At 40.9% G+C, this 21,438-nt stretch overlaps 1 pseudogene; it reads right to left on the reverse strand.

Moving 5' to 3' along the window:
- Positions 1 to 4,049: 4,049 nt before the first annotated feature.
- LOC132894943 (carbonyl reductase [NADPH] 1-like) lies at positions 4,050 to 20,765 on the reverse strand (annotated as a pseudogene).
- Positions 20,766 to 21,438: the final 673 nt, after the last annotated feature.

Consider the following 21,438-nt stretch of genomic DNA (forward strand, 5'->3'; position numbering starts at 1 on the left):
CTGTGAAACTGCTGATTTTGAGAAGGAAATTAAATTATTATTGTGGAATTGTCATTTTCTGACTGTTCATTTGAATGCTTATACTGGACTAGGCAGGGAACTCTACTGGCACACACCAGCCCCACCAAGAATTTTTTTCACCAGCCGCCACTGGCACTGCAACAATCAACCTGCCAAATGGTGCAGCATGTAGCGTGCAGTGGAATTTGCCCCAAGCGTTCAGGAATGAGTCGACTCTTTGAGCCGGATCCTATAGCTTGTGAGCCGACTCACATCCAGAGCCGCTTGAAAGTTTGTGAACCCTTTAGGGTCATTCCACGTCAATTCAACCGGGGCCCGCGCACTTAGGTCTCAAAAAATTCTGAAAAAAAAATCAACAGATGTACCCATGTTACCTAGGAAAAACACTGTAAATTTATTGGAATGTAAGATGTATACTTTCCATGTTACAGCCAGTTTTACTGGGGGAGGGGGTGTCAATTTTGTTCAGACTCTTTTTTTTTTTTTTTTTTGTCAAAGTTCACAAGCCCACAGCTCAAGAACTAAACCATGTAGGAGGCTCAAATTTTGCATGCTGGTACATAAATAGGAATAGTATGTAGCAAAACTGTCATTTTGGGTCTGGATGATCCTGCATGGTCATAGCACTCCCTCAAAGATGATCAACATTTTATTGGAGTTTTTGGCTGTGCTCTGTTTAGGCCTTCAGAAGACATATTTTTACCCAACATAGGCTCTTGATTTTTTTTCCCTTATTGAGATAAGTAGAAACACTCTCAAAAAAAAGCAATAAACAGAAAGGAAACTCTATCAGTGTTTGAACAGAAGACCTCAAGTCTGACAAATCATTTTGGATGTCATTTTCAGAGCACCGTAACACCTTGTGGGAATGTGCACAGATTTTTTAAATATTTTTTCTTTATTCTCCATGATCCCTTCTTTTTAAAAACACCAATTTGGCTTGTCTTACTCGAATCTTTCTTTTTTTATTTTCCACCCTGAACATGGGCAAAATGCACCATTGAGAGCAATATGTTTTCTATAACATTAATGTAAAGAGTAAATAACCAAAGGCCAATTTTGCCCTGACATGATCACCTGAGAGAGCCTGTGCAGGGGTGGAGGTATCCTTTTCAATTTCAATGATTCAGTGATTTTAGGGGCACCTGTGGTTACTCTCAATATTGAGCCTATCAGTAATCACTAGAGTCATGCCCTCCACCATTATTGATACCACTTGTAAATAGTAAAAAGGGTTATTTAAAAAAAATCCACCTTTTGGTGAAGCAGCTTCATCTCACACTGAAAAAAAAGAGAAAAAGCCAACCTTTAATTGAAAGGTGTGCCAATAATCATGTAGGGCACTGCACAGAGCCATAATACACTCTCAAAAACACATGGGCTGGACTGTGAGCAGCAGGCAAAGTGCAATGTCATATCAAGTCAACATCTTCTCTAAGTGTACCTGCATGACTTTGCACTTCCTGTATACAAAGGGAGGAGCTATTTAACTTTGCACTTTCTAACTGATCAAAGTTCCGTGAATAGCAAAACTACCTTGTTGTTCTTAAAGTAGTAAACTTCACCCCAGCCTTGCTTGTAAACGACTAAGCCTTTCAAAGATGACCCTTTCATAGTCAATCAGGATACTATCACCTGCTACCAATTAACCTGTTTCCCTGTAGAATGTTCCAAACAGGAGGGTTTTCTTTCTTTTTTTCTTTGGGCAGTCCACATCTTTCCCCACTCTTTTATTGCCCCTGTTCCAACTTCTTTTGGAACGTGTTGCAAGCATCAGATTCAGCCTATCCCAGCTGACTACGGGCGAAAGGCAGGGTACACCATGGACAAGTTGCCAGGTCATCACAGGACTGACACATAGACACAGACAACCATTCACACCTACGGTCAATTTAGAGTCACCAGTTAACCTAACCTGCATGTCTTTGGACTGTGGGGGAAACCGGAGCACCCGGAGGAAACCCATGCAGACACGGGGAGAACATGCAAACTCCGCACAGAAAGGCCCTCGCCGGCCACGGGGCTCGAACCCGGACCTTCTTGCTGTGAGGCGACAGCGCTAACCACTACACCGTGCCGCCCAGCTTGTCTTTGTATTGTATTCAATACAATAGGTCAAAAAGGATTTGCAAATCATTGTAGCCTGTTCTGTTTTTATTTATGTCGTACACAGCATCCCAATGTTTTGGAATCAGAGTTGTAGTATAAAATGCTGGACCATTCTATCAAGGGTGGAGATTGGACACATCTGAGAGTTGAAGAACAGAAATGCAGTTTGTTGAAGAATGTATGGTCTAACACAAAGTCATTTTTTGCTGTAATAAAAACACAACAAAATTATCTTTAATCATAGGAATTGGAGTAGGCCTGGTTTCCCTTTTATCATCAGAAATCTGAATCTTTTCACTGTTTTGCAGATGAATGAAATTATTTAACAAAAAAATCTGATGAGGCAGTTGGCCATTCTTGCTATTTTTTCTGTCCATATCCTTACTTGAATGAAAATATTTAAATGCCATCAAAAATTCATCTGACAGTGATTAAGGTTCTACTAAATAGATTTAAAAGTCTTGGCTAAAACAGTTGGTGTGATTTGTAGGTTTCTTCTGAAAACATATTTTGTACTAAGTTAATTGGTATTTTCTTGCAATTTAAAGTCATAAGCCTGCACAGCCTATAAGATACATTATATTTTAATTAATAGACCTCTGATAGCCCTTGTGTTGTGTTTAATGGTTATAACCTATAGTAAAAGCTCCTGGAATGTCTTTTTTTTTTGTGCTGTAGCTGTGGCAACATGGGTGTGTGTATGTATAAAACAGTAAACAATCCGCTCTTTCATTTCTGACCTTGCCACTGCTTTTAAATAGCTTGTAGTATATTGCAGTGTATTGCAATGTGAAAATGTGTAAATATTGGGAGGCCTAGAGTATGTGAAGCACAGTCCCCGTGACCTGTGAACAAGTACATGAATGTAAACCTTTGATTTGCTGTAACTATTGCCAGACCTGCTGTTATATTTAACACCTTCTAACCAAGCAGATTCAGGAATTCAACAGTGCTCTGGTATAAATTATTATAAAACATTTTAGTCACCTTGTCAGTTTTTTTCTTATTTATTATATACTATTTAAATGTGCCAAAAGATACTTGGCCCTTCTGGCAATGGCAGATTTGTGGCAAATATTGCAATCACACCTATAAAACCCAAACATATCTGTGAAGATACTCAGTCCATCCAGGTACATAGTAATCTGTGGTTGGTAGAAGAGAGCAACTGGACTTGCTTGAAGATTCTTGAAGACGTTTCGCCTCTCATCTGAAAGGCATCCTCAGTTCTGTCTGACTAATAGTATCAAGTATTTATCCACTCATGGATCAACATAGAATCCGAATCAGAATGCTGATGGCTGCATTGTAGGTGGATTCTATGATGATCCATGAGAGGATAAATACTTAATACTCCCTATTAGTCAGACAGAACTGAGGATGCCTTTCAGATGAGAGGCGAAACGTCTTCAAGAATCTTCAAGCAAGTCCAGTTGCTCTCTTCTACCAACCACAGATTATAAAACCCAAAGTGCAACAAATTTTTGTCAGTTTATTTTTTGCTTTTATAGAACTACTTTCTGAAGTGATAAATTATACAATCTCTGAATTCCTGCAAGTCATCATCTGACTCATTTAGCCTCTTCTAGGGAAGGAAGTAGCATACAAATACTACTAATTGTTGCTATTTGCTAATGTCAAATTCTGTTCTGGATTATCACCATGTGGGATGACTCAGCATTTAGAAGCATGAAGCAATTTGTCACCTTGAAAGACCATGAAAACCAACACAGTTAAGAAAGGCAACTAATAACATTTTTTAAAATTAATTTTATACATATATTTGTGGGAAAAATATTGCATGGCAAAACCAATATTATTATGTCAATCAAGATGAGTAAAAATTAGATTGCTTTATCCAGTAGAACTTAATCATTAGTTTTAATACATTTTATTCTGTTTACATAATTCATGTGCTATTTTTCTACTTTCCTGCTACCATTCCTGCACCTCTTTGTCCCAAACCAATTGTCCATGTGGCTCCTTCGCTCCTTCTGGCAACAATGCCAGGTACACCAGAGTTTCTGCTCCTTGTTCTGGGCTCTTGGGGGCATTCTGACCAGCCATGTCTGTTCTCACCCAGCCTGGGCAACAGGCATTGACGAGAATGCCATCGCTGGACCTGGTTTCATTAAGAACCCGTGCCTGGATCCTTGAAAGGACAGTCACACCGATCTAAAAGAATCACAAGAAATAGTCACATTTGTAGATTGGTTGTAACTAGCCTACGTTTTAAAAGAGTTGAGAAAGATTGTGATACAGATCATGGCTCATGATTCTGTCATGGATCATGATTTGGCCAGCTCGTCCACCCCTCCACTATACCACCTTTTTCTAAATAATAATTTGGATTTCTTTCTTTATTTCATAAATTATAATGAGATGATGCCATCAAATTGTCAAAAAAAAAAGAAGCTTGTGAACAGTACCTTGGTGGTACCATAAGCAGTGTGTCCAGACCTGAGCCTCATGAGCTCCAATCTGTGCAGCAATAACAAACTCCCCCATCATTGAGCAGAGCTCCTCCTCAGACATGTCTGTTCTTCTCAACCTATCAAAAACAGCATATTGTCAAAATCTGATGAAATGAAAGGCATAGTATGTAGTCATTGGTAGAAATAAAAATATATGAAAGCTCTGTTTCTGTATATACAAGGGGCCATAATCAAGAAAATGGCAACATATCCATCCATGGCTTCCTTTTCTCCCATAGACAGCTCTCTGGTCTTCATGTTGGTTTATCCTCTTTAACAACAAATGCAGTCTTCACATGTGAAACCCAGGGCTCAAACCAACAGTGGACATTCAGAGCTAGCGATGGGCTGTCTGAAGCTGAGGTTCCAAAGCGTGTATCGATGATAAGGGGGAGTGTCAGACGAAGCCCCGCTTCGAGGTGTGTATCGCTTTGAGGTGTGTATTGTTTTGCATAAAACTACATGACTGAGTCTTTGCCATTCCAATATAAATAAAACGGGGTACAAAATCCTAAGACCTACTCACTCACTCCTTCCAGCTTGTCCCACTTATGTGTGTGGGGTTGCTCCCATGTGGACCCTATTGATCCACATGTCATATATTAATTGGAGCATAGTTTTATGCTCCTGATGCAACCCTCCCATTACCAGGCTTGGGAAACAACCATTCACACACACACTTTCACACCCATAGACAATTTAGAGTAGCCAGTTAACCTAACTGCATATCTTTGAACTGTGGGTGAAAACTGGCGCAACGGGAGAAAACCCACACAAACATGGGGAGAACATGCAAACTTGACACCGAAAGGCCCCTACTGGCCACTGGGCTCAAACCCAGAACCTTCTTGCTGTAAGGCGACAGTGATAACCACTGCGCCACCTGTACAAAATTCTAAGACCATTAAAGAAAATGCTTCTATTTTGTAAGCTTTACAAATGTAATACAGAATGTTTACTTAAAACTTATACTCTCAGCAATAATTTGAGTGAAAAGTAAAAATTATTTGAATATTTACACGAATTTGAAAATTTCTTCATATTTCCTATTTTGTTTTAATGACAGTTTGCACTTGAGCTGGCATGGACTCCACAAGTTTGTGTAAAACCTGATTATTCATGTTAGATCAAAACCATAAGAGGGTCTTCAGTGGAATGGATAAGGCTCAAAGAGAATCTGGCCTTTTGTACAAAGGAATGACAAATGTCACAAATTTGCTGAATTTTTTAATTTTTATAGAATATTTTATTTTCAATTTTCCAAATTAACAAGACATACACAAACATACAAAAACATGAATCCAAACCCCTTCCCTAACCCACCCATCAACTGGAGAGGTAACTAAAAAGAGAGGCGAGACAAACAATACTTATATACTTATGATCAAAGGCTTGTTAATTCTAATAACCTTTCTATATCTTGTCAACAATAGAAGTTGGCAGTGTGTCCATATATGCCAAATAAGGCTTCCAAATCTCTACGAAAGTGTTGTAATCATTTCTAAGTGTGTATGTAATCTTCCATCCATTATCTGTAGCCGCTAATCCTGTTGTACAGGGTTGCAGGCAAGCTGGAGCCTATCCCAGCTGACTATGGGCGAGAGGCGGAGTACACGGGGAGAGCATGCAAACTCCACACAAAAAGGCCCTCGTCGGCCACTGGGCTCGAACCCAGAACCTTCTTGCTGTGAGGCAACAGTGCTAACCACTACACCACCGTGCCGCCCTGTATGTAATCTTAACAAGTGGAATGTAACTGTTCATTTCCGAAACCCATCTTGCTATAGGGAGTTGGGAGTCAGACTTCCATGTAATGGCTATGCACTTCCTGGCAATGCACAGGGCCAATGCGAGAAACTTCTTTTAGGCTTTTCTTAACTGTGCATCAATATTTGTTGTATCTCCTAATAAACAGATTTGAGGATCTGTTGAAAGACATATCCCTAAAAGTGTTGTCATGATGTTACATTTTAACATTGCTTCTCTCTCTCTGATATATATGTCTGTCTGTCTGTCTCAGAAACTGGTCTCTCATTTGGGGACATTATGGTCAAAAAATAATTTTTCTAATTTTACTTTTTTTTTTGCATTTACCTAACACTCAATGTTTCTTTTGTCATGTTTAATAAGAATAAAGATAGTATCTTGCTTTATCTGGCCTCCACTGTGGAAATTTTTTTTGATTACAATTCAAATGCTTTTGTAAAATTGATTTACATATAAAATAACTACATCATGAAGAATTAAAGCCCCTCCTTCACAGATGAGTGAAAATATTGAATAAATTTCCTGTTTTTGATTGCTTGGGTTAAAAATGCCAAGTTATGATGACTGAATTGATTATTCACTTAAATATGAATAATATGATACATTTTGGGTATTTGATATGGCGAAATAGGACAATAGGACCCAATGGAAAAATCAAGAACACACCGGAAAGATGAGAATAACGGCGGTGGTAAAAGAACAGCGACTGTACCGGCTGAAGTTCACGCTGGTTTCTGCTGTGGCGCACGAGCAACGGGACATCACTACCGCACCGGACGGAGCGTGAGGCGGGGGCGGGGCAAAATGACTGGCTGTAGATTCTATCAAAAGTTCGATCTAAATTGACCATGGTTGCAAAATATTGGCCAAAAATACGCAAACACTACGAAATATGAAAGTAAGATGAAAAAGAAACATTCTATTGCCTTATACTGCAAGACTAAAACAAAATAAAACTGTCAAAACTCACCTTTTCAGTGATAACGTCCGAACAGATCACTCGCGTAACAGAAAGACCGCAAATGGAAGCACGATCAACTTCTGTTGGAGTGGAAAATTCCATTCTACACATGCAAATTGTTAATATGTGTCCTTCCCCGCACACAACACGCTATGGTAAAAAATAGACCACAACTCATTTTATAGCTCAGAAATTCATACAAGACCAGCTACCATCGTAACATATTCTGTAAGAAACATATTCTATACCTAACTTTCAGCTTTCGTTTTAAAAAACAAAATCGCAGATTTATAACTAAATTTTTATAATGGCGTAGTGATTTTAAGTTACTACTTTTGGTGAGGTAGTGACCTTGACCCTGAGGCTTTCTGTTTAGATCAAAACACACGATCATATTGGTTTTGGGTATGCGGAAAATGGAGTTACAACGGTGATCAAATATTTTGCATGATGTTTTATTACGGTTATGATTATTCTGTGAGCGCACCAATCCTTAGGTGTATAAAGTTACAACTTAAAATACAATTAGTGATAACTGTAGACTTTTCAGTGGACTACAACCTTTTTAAGGGAATGCGATGTAGTCAACCATTTATCATGTCCCAGATCAAGCCGCCATTTTTCAACAAATTTGCAGAATTTTTGCCAAATTCTGAATATTCACATCAAAGATTTAGTTTTATCTGTATTATTTCTTTCGTCATTTTATCTCAAATTAAAACCAACATCATTCAAAACCGTATAGTTTATTGACTGTGAGTATATTTAGTGGGGTACCCCCACAGTACCCAGTTTCTGAGACAGACCCATATGTCTGTGTAGGTTGTATACTTTGCCTGGAGTTCTGGGCTACATTTCTCCAGAGTCAGCTTGCTGTAGAAGCTGGACACATTGACCACACGAGCATTTGGTCTCAGCAGGGGGAATAGAGCATGACACACCCACAGGGTTCCCCAGAAGTTGGTGCGCATGGTGACTTCAGCCTGTTCCCCAAAAGGCTCAGTGGCATTCTCTAATAAACAAAGACAGGAAATAAATGTTTTTGTTGTCAAATATTCTGGGCGTGCATTTTTTCTTGTAAATTTACAAAAGCATTTAATCATACTTGCCAACCCTCCCGATTTCGGCGGGAGGCTCCCGATTTTAGCCTCTGTCTCCCGCCTCCCGATCGTATTTGTTAAAAACTGGATAATCTCCCGGTTTGGGGAAATCCCTACTGCCAAGTTAAAAATACTCCCGATTATGTCCAATCAGAATCGTATGAGAAACACTGCTGATGTCAACTGATTTTTAACCAATCAACGAACAGAATGACAGTCACTTCCGTAATGTAGGATTCACCCAGGCTGTCCGACATTTTTTACAAGCAGTCATTCATCATGGCCACTAAACCAAATACCAAACAGCAAAAATATGAATGCAAATACCAGGGTGCATGGGAGAATGAATCTTCATGGATAAGCAAATGTTCGACCAACCAGACCAACACATTTTGCAAGGTAAGCGATTCACTGACCGCACAGGTCAAAGTTTAGAAGTCTGTATGTTTACATCCGGGTCTCGCAAATTTATTTCAGTTGGAATATTTTTAACGCTGGGTTGGGCGGCCGTAACTATCGAACTTGTTTGATGAGTGTATTTGAATAGTGTGGTAGTGTCTTAGTGCTATTTTGAATTTATGTGTGAAAGTTTACAAGTGAATTATCTGGAAAGTGATTGATTTTGATAGAGTTTTGAGGTTTTAAGTGAAAGATTATGAGTGAGTGTATTTTGGTAGTACTAAAATTTTGCATTCAAGTGAATTTCTTTGCGGAGTATATTTTGATAGTATGGTGGTATTTATAGTGCTACTTTTAAATTTTGTTTGAAAACTTTCAGTCAAAGCTTGCAAATGAGCAAATTCCTTTGATGCATTCCGATAGGATTACTAGTGCTTTTTAAAAATTCTGTTGGAAAATGTTTAGTGAGAGAGATGCATTTTAGTAGTACTAAGACAGTGCAGTATTTATTTAACTGAGTTACTATTTTGGTCAAATCTTATTAAAATTTTATTTAATTTATATATGATATTATAGTTCTCTGTATTTTTACTTGAGCTTACAGAAGGAAAACACATTTGATGCAATCCAATAACACTTTCATTCACTGTGACTATTTTACGAAATTATAAACATTCTTCTAAAGCATCACATGTTATTTTCTGTGGGTCTCTGTATGTATACAATATTCACGCATGAGATTTTTCTGCTCAAAATCTGATTTAAGACTTCCCTTTCATTGTTATAATATTAAAATTCAAGACGAGTATTATTTCAGATTTTTCAATCTGAGCTCTCTCATGCCTGATACATGAATCCCATAACTTATAGTAATTGATAGAGCAATATCAACAATTCAAAAACTCTTTAATTGTATAAATTTCAAATGGTTTGCAGTTAACTGGGGTCCACTGTTTTTATCGTGTCAACTGCGCATCATACCCTCGTCCAATTGAAAACCTCGTTCACTTCTGAAATAGAGAAAGGACATAAAGCTGCTGCAGGCCATTCTAGCGGCAAGTAAAAAAATCGATCACTAAAAGGTGGCTAAATCCAGTACCACCTACATTGGATAACTGGTATGGAACAATTATGGAAATATTTAAAATGGAGAAATTGACCTATTCTCTACGGATTCAAAGGGACAAATTCTACCAAATTTGGAATAAATGGATTGAATTCATAGCCCCGACGAGAGCAGACTTGGTATGATTCCACTGTTACTTAGTACAAATTCCCTTGTGTTGATGCGAATAATAGCAATATAAGCTCCCTTGGTTCTAGTGTTTATTGTGATTGTGTTATTCATGATAGGAGGACATAATATGGACATATGTGAGAAAGACAAAGCTATGTAAGAGCTTCTAGCAGAGGTACTTGAAGACAGATTTAAGGAGGTACTTGGGTACATCTCATCTCATTATCTCTAGCTGCTTTATCCTCTTCCACAGGGTCGCAGGCAAGCTGGAGCCCAGCTGACTATGGGCGAAAGGCAGGGTACACCCTGGACAAGTCGCCAGGTCATCACAGGGCATAGTTGTCTGTGTCAACATTCACACTCACACCTACGGTCAATTTAGAGTCACCAGTTAACCTAACCTGCATGTCTTTGGACTGTGGGGGAAACCGGAGCACCCGGAGGAAACCCACGCGGACAACATGCAAACTCCACACAGAAAGGCCCTCGTTGGCTACGGGGCTCGAACCCAGATCCTCTTGCTGTGAGGCGACAGCGCTAACCACCACTTGGGTACATATTCTATTTTTTATCTTTCTTTTTGAATTTTCTCTCGTGGACTGAATTATAGCTCACAGGATCAGAAAGATGTAAGGCTTTTGAGTACATATGCATATGTACATGTTTTTGTGTAAAAAATGGAAAAGGTTTTTCTGTTTTGTAAGGATAACAAGTGAAACTGAATTTTTTGTAAACTGACCTTTTCTGAATTAAAAAAAAGAAAGAAAGAAAATGTCATTCACGCACTTTTCTCCCCCATGAGAATTTTGAAAAGTTGGCAAGTATGGTTTAATATGGAGCCCCTCTGGTGACATGGGTGAAAAAAAAATATTCCGTGGCCACGAGTTAATAACGTGTGGGAACGAGATCCTATTCCATGGCCATGACTTGTTTAATGCGTGGGAACGAGATCCTATTCCATGGCCATGACTTGTTTAATACATAGGAATGAGATCCTATTCCGTGGCCACGACTTGCTTATTAATGCATGGGAACGAGATGATTATTGGATGGCCACGAATTAATAATGCGTGGCCACGAGATGATTTAAGTTCCAGCCTGATGGGATGATGTCCAGTTCTAGAGCGGCCGTTAAATTTGCTGTCTATATTTGCACGATGAAATCTATAACTTCCCCGAGGTCAGCATATTGTCTACGTTTGAGCCCGTGCTTTTTGAGCAGCCGAATTAAGTGTCTCTTGCTCAGAATTACTCCATGTCTAACTGCAAGTGATTTAAGAATATCATTATAATTCATTCCTAGATTAAAATTAAATGAAATCAGATCAAACTTGTCCATATTTGTGGCTGAAGCTACTGATGCCAGAAAGTCAACAGTCTCAGTGATGAATAGGGTTGCCACCATTCAGAAATGAAAATAAGGGACGCCCACCACGGCTCCTTGGGGCCATGACCACCACGGGCACGACTCCCATGGGGTGGGGTGCCTGCAGCAGTGGTATGTTTTATTTTGTAGGTGTTTTTAGTAAAGGGGTGATCAAGAAAGCAATTACTCATACTTAAAGCTTGAAATGTGCGCGAGGATAGCGGTGCATTTCTGACTACCTTTAGAAATCTGCGATTTCATCGGTTCATAAGTGGTATTTTTCGGTGATTCCCACCATATGACGTAGGGGGAATCCTCAGCTTTAACCTCGTTCTCGAATTTTCTGCTTCCATTGTCTCTTGCCATGACCGTCTCCATGTGAAATTTTGCCTCGTGTTCAGCCCCTCCAAATACCATGTTTGGGGTTATAGGATGCAATTAAAGGTATGTAGGACGTTAAAATATATTCTTTCCTAAAGTTCTGTGACGCTTCATTGCAGTCTGAATATTCTAAGGTATATTTTGAAGCCCCTGTTTGAGGGATGTGCAACTTGATGATCCATCATGGCAGACTCCGCATTAGGGGAAAATGGGCCCTAAAACTTAAAAAAAATAAGCAGTCTTAAATTCAGTGTGATGCAAAATTATGGCTGCATATCTCTTTATTAGCATCAGAAGTCCTGTTTCATGATGGTTTGTAGATGATCTAGCCTTCTGTTTTCCCGATGATTTGGGATTTCTGCAGGATGCTTTGAGTTGGAATTGATGAAGTATCTGGGTGCAGAGGTCACCTAACCTGAATGGCATCATCTGATTAAATGACATGTTGTGATTGTGAACATATAGCCACGTGCTGTTTGGATTAGTATATATATATTTGCAATTATTTTACATGTTTAATTGAATGTAGCTATTTTTTATTTACTTTTCAGGAGCAGGACCCAACTAATGTGCTTGTAGGCTCAGACTGACATTCTTCCAGACCCATCTTGACAAGTTCGTGTCAGAAGTAATTTCACTGATTGCATGGTAAGCTAAGTTTAGTTAACAAACTGAAAGTTCCTCATTTTCTGCCTGATATGAGTATAAAATTCATTGAAATATGAATGGTATGGTTGCAGTTCCTCATGTTTATGATAAGAAAGATGTAATGATTGTACCTAAAGTCTTTCAAATTGTAGAGTCTATCATATTTTAATGTTAATTGCTCATGATATTTTTCAGAATTATTTTTTAAGTTGTACATTGGTCTTTTTCAGATGCCACTTAAAAAGAAAAGAAAGATGCAAGCTGACAGCCAGCCAGGTACAGCCAGATGCCATCTTGAGGCACACTTTGCTATGCTTCCTGGGAGTGTGTCCTTGCTGAAGAATGGGCATGTCCTTCAGGCATACAGTATTTGTCCTCGTCAAGTAGTCGAGCCAAGACAGAGAAGATGCTGCAATTGAAGTATGCTGAAAGTTTGCCGAGTGTACTCAATTCCAGGATAAAAAGCCTTGTGTCAAGAACTTTCATGAAATGTAAAAATTTAAAAAGCAGTCAAAGGGAGTTCAGCTTATTCAGTGACATTTGCAATGACACTTTCAATGTAGGAGTCGGTATTTCTGTTCAAGAAGCAGAAGCTGAAGACATTGCTCAAGATGAAGCTGATATTCCAGATGTTAATCGGCTTCCTCCTGCAGATGCCATGCCACAACCTGATGTTGTAGAAGATGTGGGTTCAGCTCAATCTTGCCTTTCGAGTACTCTCTCTCCTGAGGAAAAGCCCTGTGAAACAGCAGACAGTGATAATAATAATAATAATCATCTCCATCCTTCCACTGATCTTGCTTCATCATGCCTCACCATACCCCATCCTGCGGATGTCATGCCGCCAGTCCCATCGACATCAAATGTGGCTACTCGGTCTGCGGTGGAACAACTTACTCCTAGAAAGGCCATGTTGAAGAGGAGACTCCAATTTACCACACAGAGTAAGATTAAAGAGGCAAAGGCTTTCAAGAAAAAGATAAAGGCCCTTACAGAAAAGATGAAATGCCCAAAGCGTGTGGTCTACCAGGCATTGAAGCGTAAGGATCAGCACATCAAAAACAGAGGTGACAAAATTAGACGGTTACAAGAAAGATTGAAAGGAAATACTTTGGCAAAACAACTAGCAAAAGTCAAGGCAGAACTGGCAGACCTTAAGCAGAAACATCTGAAGTTGAAGATGTATCACAAGAAGAAAAAGAAGGCTCAACCATCACCAGTTACCGTATCTGTTCACCAACATAGAAAAGTCCAGCGACAACTTCAGGCAGAGAAGGAAGACTTACAACTCCAGTTAGAAGATGCATTGGCTGAGGAATCTGACGGTTCTATTGAGTGCAAAAAGGACGGAAAGACCTTCAGCTCCAGTTACAGACGCAGCATATACTGCTGTTTGTTAAACCAGGTACCTGTGGAGGCAACTGGCATGCTGATTAAGGACATTGTAGAGGAAATAACAGGGAAAAAACTTCGTTCAGTTGCCAATCCTAGCACTGTTAGCCAGTGTGCCTATGAACTCGGAATTCTTGCTGACCTTCAGGTTGGGGAAGCTCTAGCAAAAGAAGAAAATGTCAACATTGCCTGGGATGCTACATCACTTCCTGAACATGTAAATGAGATTCATATAAACTGTGTTGGGGCTGATGGTGGTCCATCTAAAAGTTTTGTGTTGCAAGTTGATGTCTTGGTAGGGGGAACCACAGCTGACTATGTACAATATATTTGTCAAGCTCTTAAAGATATAAGTGATTCTTACACAGAATACAATCGCATTGATGAAGTACAATTCCACCAAGCTATTGTGAAGAAACTGAAAAACACATTGAGTGACCGTGTTTCTGTGAACCATTGTGTTCGTATTGAACTTGAGGAGGAACTAAACATAACTTTGCTGGAGTTAAAATGCAATGTACATCCCCTGGATGGCCTTGCATCTGAGGCAAAAAAAAAATCACTGAAATCTGATGACTCTGTGTCAGACTTCCATGGAAAGGTTTTGGGTAAAGGTACTGCCACTGTAAATGTAATATATGGCCTTTCAAAAATGTGATACAAGAATGGTAGTGGTGACCCAAAAGGGTTCACACACTTCATGAAAACCAACAGTATCCCACGGAACATGGTCATCAGATATGTGGGCAACCGCATGCATGTTCTTTTTCATCTTGGAGGGACATTCTTCTTCCTTCGAGTCAAGCTGCTCGAATATCTTCAACATTCATGTAACTGCACAACTGGATTTAGAACTGCACTGTTGAAAGACCTTTCATCCCCTCATGTTGCTGTGCAGATGAAAGCCCTAGGTTTGATAGGGAAACTGATAACGGGGCCTTGGATGGCAGTGCTTTATGGAAATAAGGAGGGACTGTCCAACTTGGAAGCTCTACCACTGCTTAAGAACTGTGTTGGGAAAGTGAAGTTGTTTGCTGAAAATCCAATGTCGGTTTTGCAGGCAACTGAGGACTGTTTTGGACGCCCACTGGACAGAGATGAACAGGTTCTATCATGCCTGCAAAGTGTTGTTGAAGAGGCCCAGGCTGATCATTTCGCTCGGACAATGAAGTCGTTGCTTCAGGGATGTGTGCGTGTTTTAGAAAGGCAGCTGGCTGACTATCTTTCTGGCCGCTTGTCCTCTCCCACCCCAGAGATGCTGGACACCACAAAATCTGCCCCAGTACACAATATTGAAAGTGAGAGGATCCTTGGTTTGACAGATAGTCAGTGGAGATGTGCTCCGAATGCCACCATTGGTTTTATTGATGGGAAAGTGAAAGGAAAGAAGAATAAGGTTATGGCTTGGCTCAAGGAAAAATCCTCGGAGGAACAGGACCGACTGATTTCCTTTGCCATATCAAGAGCATGCAGGTACCGAGCAATTAGGAAGAAGAAGGATGAGCAAAGGACTGAAATGTACCAGAGGCGATTGAGAGAAAAAGCACAGAGGAAGGACAAACTGTTGAGGGGGAGGATAGGTAAAAAAGTCGAAGAAGCCTTGAAAAGAATGCCTGATGATTTTAAGGCTCAGCTCTCCACTCTAGTTTCTGATCTTGAACAATCTGTGTGTCAAATGGTGGTACAGTATGTTGAGGACCCTGAGACTTTGGTGGGACAGTATATCAACCACATATGGTATGTTGAAGGTGTAGGTGATGTTGTGTACTGTGGTAAAGTTATCCAATTCGAATCTTACAAGAACAAGCCAGCTAAGCTGAGGGCGGCCTATTGGCTGCCCGATGAAGAGGAGGAGGATGCTGCAGATTCTAACATCAAAGTGGCCGATGCACTGACTGACTTCCTTCTGGGAGATTTAACATTTAGTTGTTGATGATTCAGTTAAAAGAAGTTTGTACCTGTTCATATATCCATTTTTGTATTGCTTTGTTTGAGACGAGTATTTTGATATGTCACAAGCCATACTTGACTCATCTTTTGAAAATCGTTAATTTAATCAAGATGGCTGCCTACCGCCTCCTTCTGATTGGCTGCAATGTTGTGTTTGGAGAATATTCATTGACTACATATCCCAGAAACTGCATTTCAATCCATTTTTTATCAAATAATGCATCAATTATGGGAAATAGAGATATCTTGAGAATGGTTGTATGCGGTGTTGCAGTGACCTTTGATCCTTATTTTCCAAGGTCAAAGCTGGCCAGGGCAAGAAGCAGGACTTAAATTCTATGGTGAGTCTCCCTGTCTATGTTTCCTGAAAATTTCAAATAGATATCTTTATTAGTTACTGAAATATTGCATTTTTACTGCCACAAAATAAGTTAGATCACAGATTCTTGCATTGTCTTAATACATTTCACATTATGACAATGTGACCATAACTACGATCAATAAAATTGAATATTTCTGCCAAGGATGGACCGATTTTGAAAAATGAGGTGTACATAATAATAATAATAATAATAATAATAATGTACAAGTTGGCAACAATGAACTTTTAAAATATAATCTAAATATATTGAGAACTTAATATCACTGTAAATGTAAGTGCATAACTGTTCTTGGTGTAGGGACTCTCTTTGTGAACCTTGGGGACATTTTTACTTAGAGAGGAAAAAAGAGAACAAAAAACAACAAAAACACAACAAACATGTATGTCTGTTTACAGTTTGCTCTGTAGTCATCTCCACTCATGCTGTCCAGCCAAGGATGTGCCTCTTCCCACTCACATCTGTATTTTTGTAAGCGTTTACGCTTTTGAGGACGTGGTGGAGTCCCGGGTGCAGCAAAAGGCCCGGGTTTTTTGAGCAGCGCCGGTGTGTGTTGTCTGTCTCTAGGCAACCGTGACAGCACCGCACGCAGTGACGCAGGCAGCCAGGCACAGACGCACAGAGCGTGACACAGATACCCCTTTTCCACCAAATCAGTTCCAGGGCTGGTTTGGGGCCAGTGCTGGTGCTGGTTCACAACTCGTTCAACTTGCGAGCCAGCTGAGAACCAGTTTGCTTTTCCATAGCTCGCGGTGCTAAGGGAAGCCACGTCATTACGTCGTTGTATATGTCAGTTACATCGCTACGTTTGCATAAACCTTGGCGTGAATATCGAAGCAAAAACAACACGGAAGAAGCAGCAGCAGCAACAACAACAACAATAATAATAGATGACTTCACGTTTGTACAGCTGCTGCTTCTCGTCGCTTAAAAATGGCGATCTTTCGCGGTCTTGTTATTGTTGTTGGTCTTAACAACTTTGAATTTTGTTAAAATCAATGAAATTCTATGGCAACCCATAGAACCGTCTGGCGAGAGGTTGAGAAATTTGGCACACTGATTCTAGGCTGCCTCAAGGTTCTTGTCAGCAAATTTCAACTCACCACCTCAAACTCTCTAGCGCCACCAACAGGTCAAAGTTGGAAGTACATTTCTGCTTGTTACTTTTGAACCGTATGGCTGATTGTCAAAATCTTAGTATCGCTGGAATCCGTCGGTCAAACCGAATCCAACGCACCCTATCTCATCATATTGCACCTGGTAGATTTTCCGCAATTTTGAATTTTGTTAAAATCATTTAAATTGCTACTCCTCCCTCAATTTTTGAGCAAATTTGGCCAGTCTTGGTTGATAGCATCATTGGACCAAGCCGCACAAAAGTTATCCTCAGTGTTTTGAAATTTTAAAACTCTTTGGCCGCAGCAGCCAATGAAACGCAGCTGCGAAGACGTCAAACAGGAAGTGAGCTCATATCTCGGCAGCCCTTTGACCTTTCTTAACCACACTTGGTGCGATTATGCCCCACCCCTCCCCAAGGGCCCATACCAAATTTGGTGCACATTGGCCATTAGGGGGCGCTATAACTATACAAAATATGTTTTGTCTCATATGTCATTGAGCTCATATCTCAGCAGTCTTTTAGCGCACACACACACACACACACACACACACACACACACCCCTAGTACATTTGAAGTAATTTCAGCCATCACAGTCAATCGAATTTGATGGTGAAGCCACCGAACAGCAAATGACCTTGTATCTCAGTCAAACGATGGTATATCGACATGAAACTTCTTGTGGATGCTCGTGACCATCTGTCTGGCCCAAATGCATTCTGCGAGCCTGACGACGAGGCTCATATGCTGATTGGCCCCCACATTGCTGCTTGCAGCTATATTTTTGTTCATTATTGTTAGATTTAGTGTTGATGTGTGAGACAGACATGTGTATTGGACATTTATGAAAATACGGAACAAATCGCGTCCTGTATCGGTTCAATATGGGACACAAGATTTAATTGCCAAAAAAAGGACGATTCTGTATTTTACGAGACGGGAAATGACTAACACTTCTCGTGGCCATGCGTTATTAATTCATGGCCACCTAATAATAGGGTAACCAGACGTCCCGGTTTTACCGGGACAGTCCCGATTTGGGGTTGTGTGTCCCGAGTCCCGACAAAAGCCTGTCAGGACACGGATATGTCCCGGTTTTCGCCACTAGCGACGTTTGCGACTGAGCAGCGTGGGAATCATTAGCGGAGAAATGTCTGCATTTACTATTTTGATGAATTGACAGGAATCACAAACTTTCCTGGTTACTGCCCCCTGGCCCTGTGGCATGGGTGTTTATTTAGCCACATTATTCCAGACAACAGAACGTGTTGCCATGCAACAATAAAATAAACATTAACTGGCGCGAATGTTCTTTGTCTAGCAGCTAGCAGCAGCAATGCCGCAGCAATTATGCCAAAAAGAAAATGTACCTTTTCCAAAGATTTACAGGGCACCTACCCCTTCCTCCGAGAGGTGCAGAACAATGCGCACGAAGCCTACTTCACACACTGTAAGTGTTCCTTCTCCGTAGCCCACGACTCTCGGCCAATAAAACCCTACTGGAAAAGATTCACTCTTCTTGTAAATATACGTAGGCTAATGCATTTTGTTTAGGGTGGGTGGATTGACAGTCACCTTAGCTTTGTTCCTGTGCTTTGTTCTTGTACTGAGTTAGGCCAAGTTTACATTAGACCGTATCTGTCTCATTTTCTTCGCGGATGCACTGTCCATTTACATTAAAACGCCTGGAAACGCCGGGAAACGGGAATCCGCCAGGGTCCACGTATTCAATCCAGATGGTGTCTGGTCCGGTGCTGTGTAAACATTGAGAATACGCGGATACGCTGTGCTGAGCTCTAGCTGGCGTCGTCACTGGACAACGTCACTGTGACATCCACCTTCCTGATTCGCTGGCATTGGTCATGTGACGCGACTGCTGAAAAACGGCGCGGACTTCCGCCTTGTATCACCTTTCATTAGAGTATAAAAGTATGAAAATACTGCAAATACTGATGCAAATACTGCCCATTGTGTAGTTATGATTGTCTTTAGGCTTGCCATCCTTCCACTTGCAAGTGGTAAGTGACGCGCATGCCCGATATGCACTGGGATCACACACACAGCAGCTCAGTCCCGAATCACTGCTCGTGCGCTTCACTCGCGCGCTCTGTGAGCTGCGCAGGGCCGGAGTGCGCATCCTCCAGACGGCACTCGCTGTTCAGGGCAGAGTGATTTGGAGCGCAGGATGCCTGCGGAGCCGAGCGTATCCGTGTATTGGCGTTGCTGTGTGCACGCGAATCGCGTATTGGCGTTGCTGTGTGCACGCTAATCATTTTAAAAACGTTAATCTGATGATCCGCTGATATGCTCTAATGTAAACCCCACCTTAGGTAGCCTATGTTGCAAATGCTGTGCGCTCCTGTGGGGGCTTTCGTCGGGCTGTCGCCCCTCTCCTTTATTGCTGTTTTGTTTGAGTGTATATTCTCAAATCACTTGTCCCTTTTTTGTTTCTCTTTAACATACCATTCTGACAGTTTGGCCATATTGCTGTGTTGAACAGCTTGTTGCAACTTCTATTAAAGTGTTCACTTTTGTACACATCTTGCTTTATTCATTCAGTTGTGGGGAATGGTTAGTAAGGTTGATTCTGACCTAGGCTATGTTGAGGTCACATATCTACTTTTTAAGTTCATGCTATAGTGCATACAATTTTAGAGATATAGCCTACATGTGCATATGCATTCTTCTTGGTGTTCTCACAAACAGGTGAAATAAATAAGTTTAAATTTGGCCTATGGACATAGCCTGGCCTATTCTCAGCCACTACAAAATCTGTTGTCTGACCATAATTTAACTGATCTGTATACCACTATGCTACTAGATAACAAAATGCCTGTTTTATTTTTGTTTTATTTCATGTGAGATGTTGATAAATGTGAGCTTCAACAAAATGATAAGAGCACCTCTCTGAGTGTCACGTTTACGTAAAAAAAAGGTGTGCGTGCACGAGCATGGTCGCGCGCAAAAGTGTCCAGGTTTCAGACTAGGGAAATCTGGTCACCCTACCTAATAATCATCTCGTTCCCACGCATTAAACAAGTCATGGCCACGGAATAGGATCTCGTTCCCACGCGTGATTAACTCGTGGCCACGGAATTTTTTTTTCCACCCAATGAGGGGCTCCGTAGTTTGATGTGCATTAACTAAGCGTGTGAATCAACCTTTGTAAGCGATTCCCGCGTTGTTGATAAGCACGTCCAGGCCTCCGTAGTTCTCCTCCAGAAACTTTCTGAGCGCGAGGCAGCTGCTTTGGTCGCAGATGTCGAGTCGATGGAAGGCGACGTTTTCGAAGCCCTCGGCTTTCACCAGCTCCAGTGCCTTCTTTCCCAGCGCTTCGTTGCGAGCAGTCAGGAGAACATCTCCACTGTAACCTGCTTTACAAAGTCCTTTCACTATCGCTAGTCCGATGCCTTTGTTGGCTCCTGTGACAACAGCGACTTTAGTAGCCATGTTCTGCTCCTGTGCAACACAGTGGCGGCTGGCTCATAGGGGGCGCTCGGGCGCTGCTCTCCCAGATGTGGAGGGGAAAAAATATATCGATATATATTTTTACAAATTTTATTATCAATGTCAGTTTTACTTAATAGTGTGTGCCTACATGCGATCTGAATTATTTAAACAACATTTCGACCAACTGACTCTCATTCAATGGTGAATTTCCACCGACAGACGCGTATCATTTCTCTTCTTGGGCGCGCCCCAGAAGTGCAGCGGAATAGCCAATCGTGTATGGTTGCTCGGGAAAAATCATAAATATTTGGCCAATCAGCATCGCCGAATTTAATGGTTTTGGGGCGCTGGAAATTTCGCCCCTGCTACAGAAAATGCATCTCTCTCTCTCTCTCTGTCTTTGATATCAAAACTAGACTTTTGGTTCATATTGGACAATAATCACACATCTTTCTTGTCTTAGTTTGTATTCACAACAAGAGTGTCAACACTGTGTTTCGCTCCCCCTCTCAGTCTCGTTTCACAGAAATACACAGCTCAGAACACACACACACCTCATTTCATAGTCACTCTCTCACACAGAAATCTTACACTCACCTTAGAATCAGACACACACACACACACACCACCTCACTCAGTCCCACACTCACCTTAGAAACCTTCCTCCCTCTCTCTCACTCACTCA

Source organism: Neoarius graeffei, chromosome 12 (genome assembly GCF_027579695.1).
Source record: "Neoarius graeffei isolate fNeoGra1 chromosome 12, fNeoGra1.pri, whole genome shotgun sequence".
NCBI classification, from domain to species: Eukaryota; Metazoa; Chordata; class Actinopteri; order Siluriformes; family Ariidae; genus Neoarius; species Neoarius graeffei.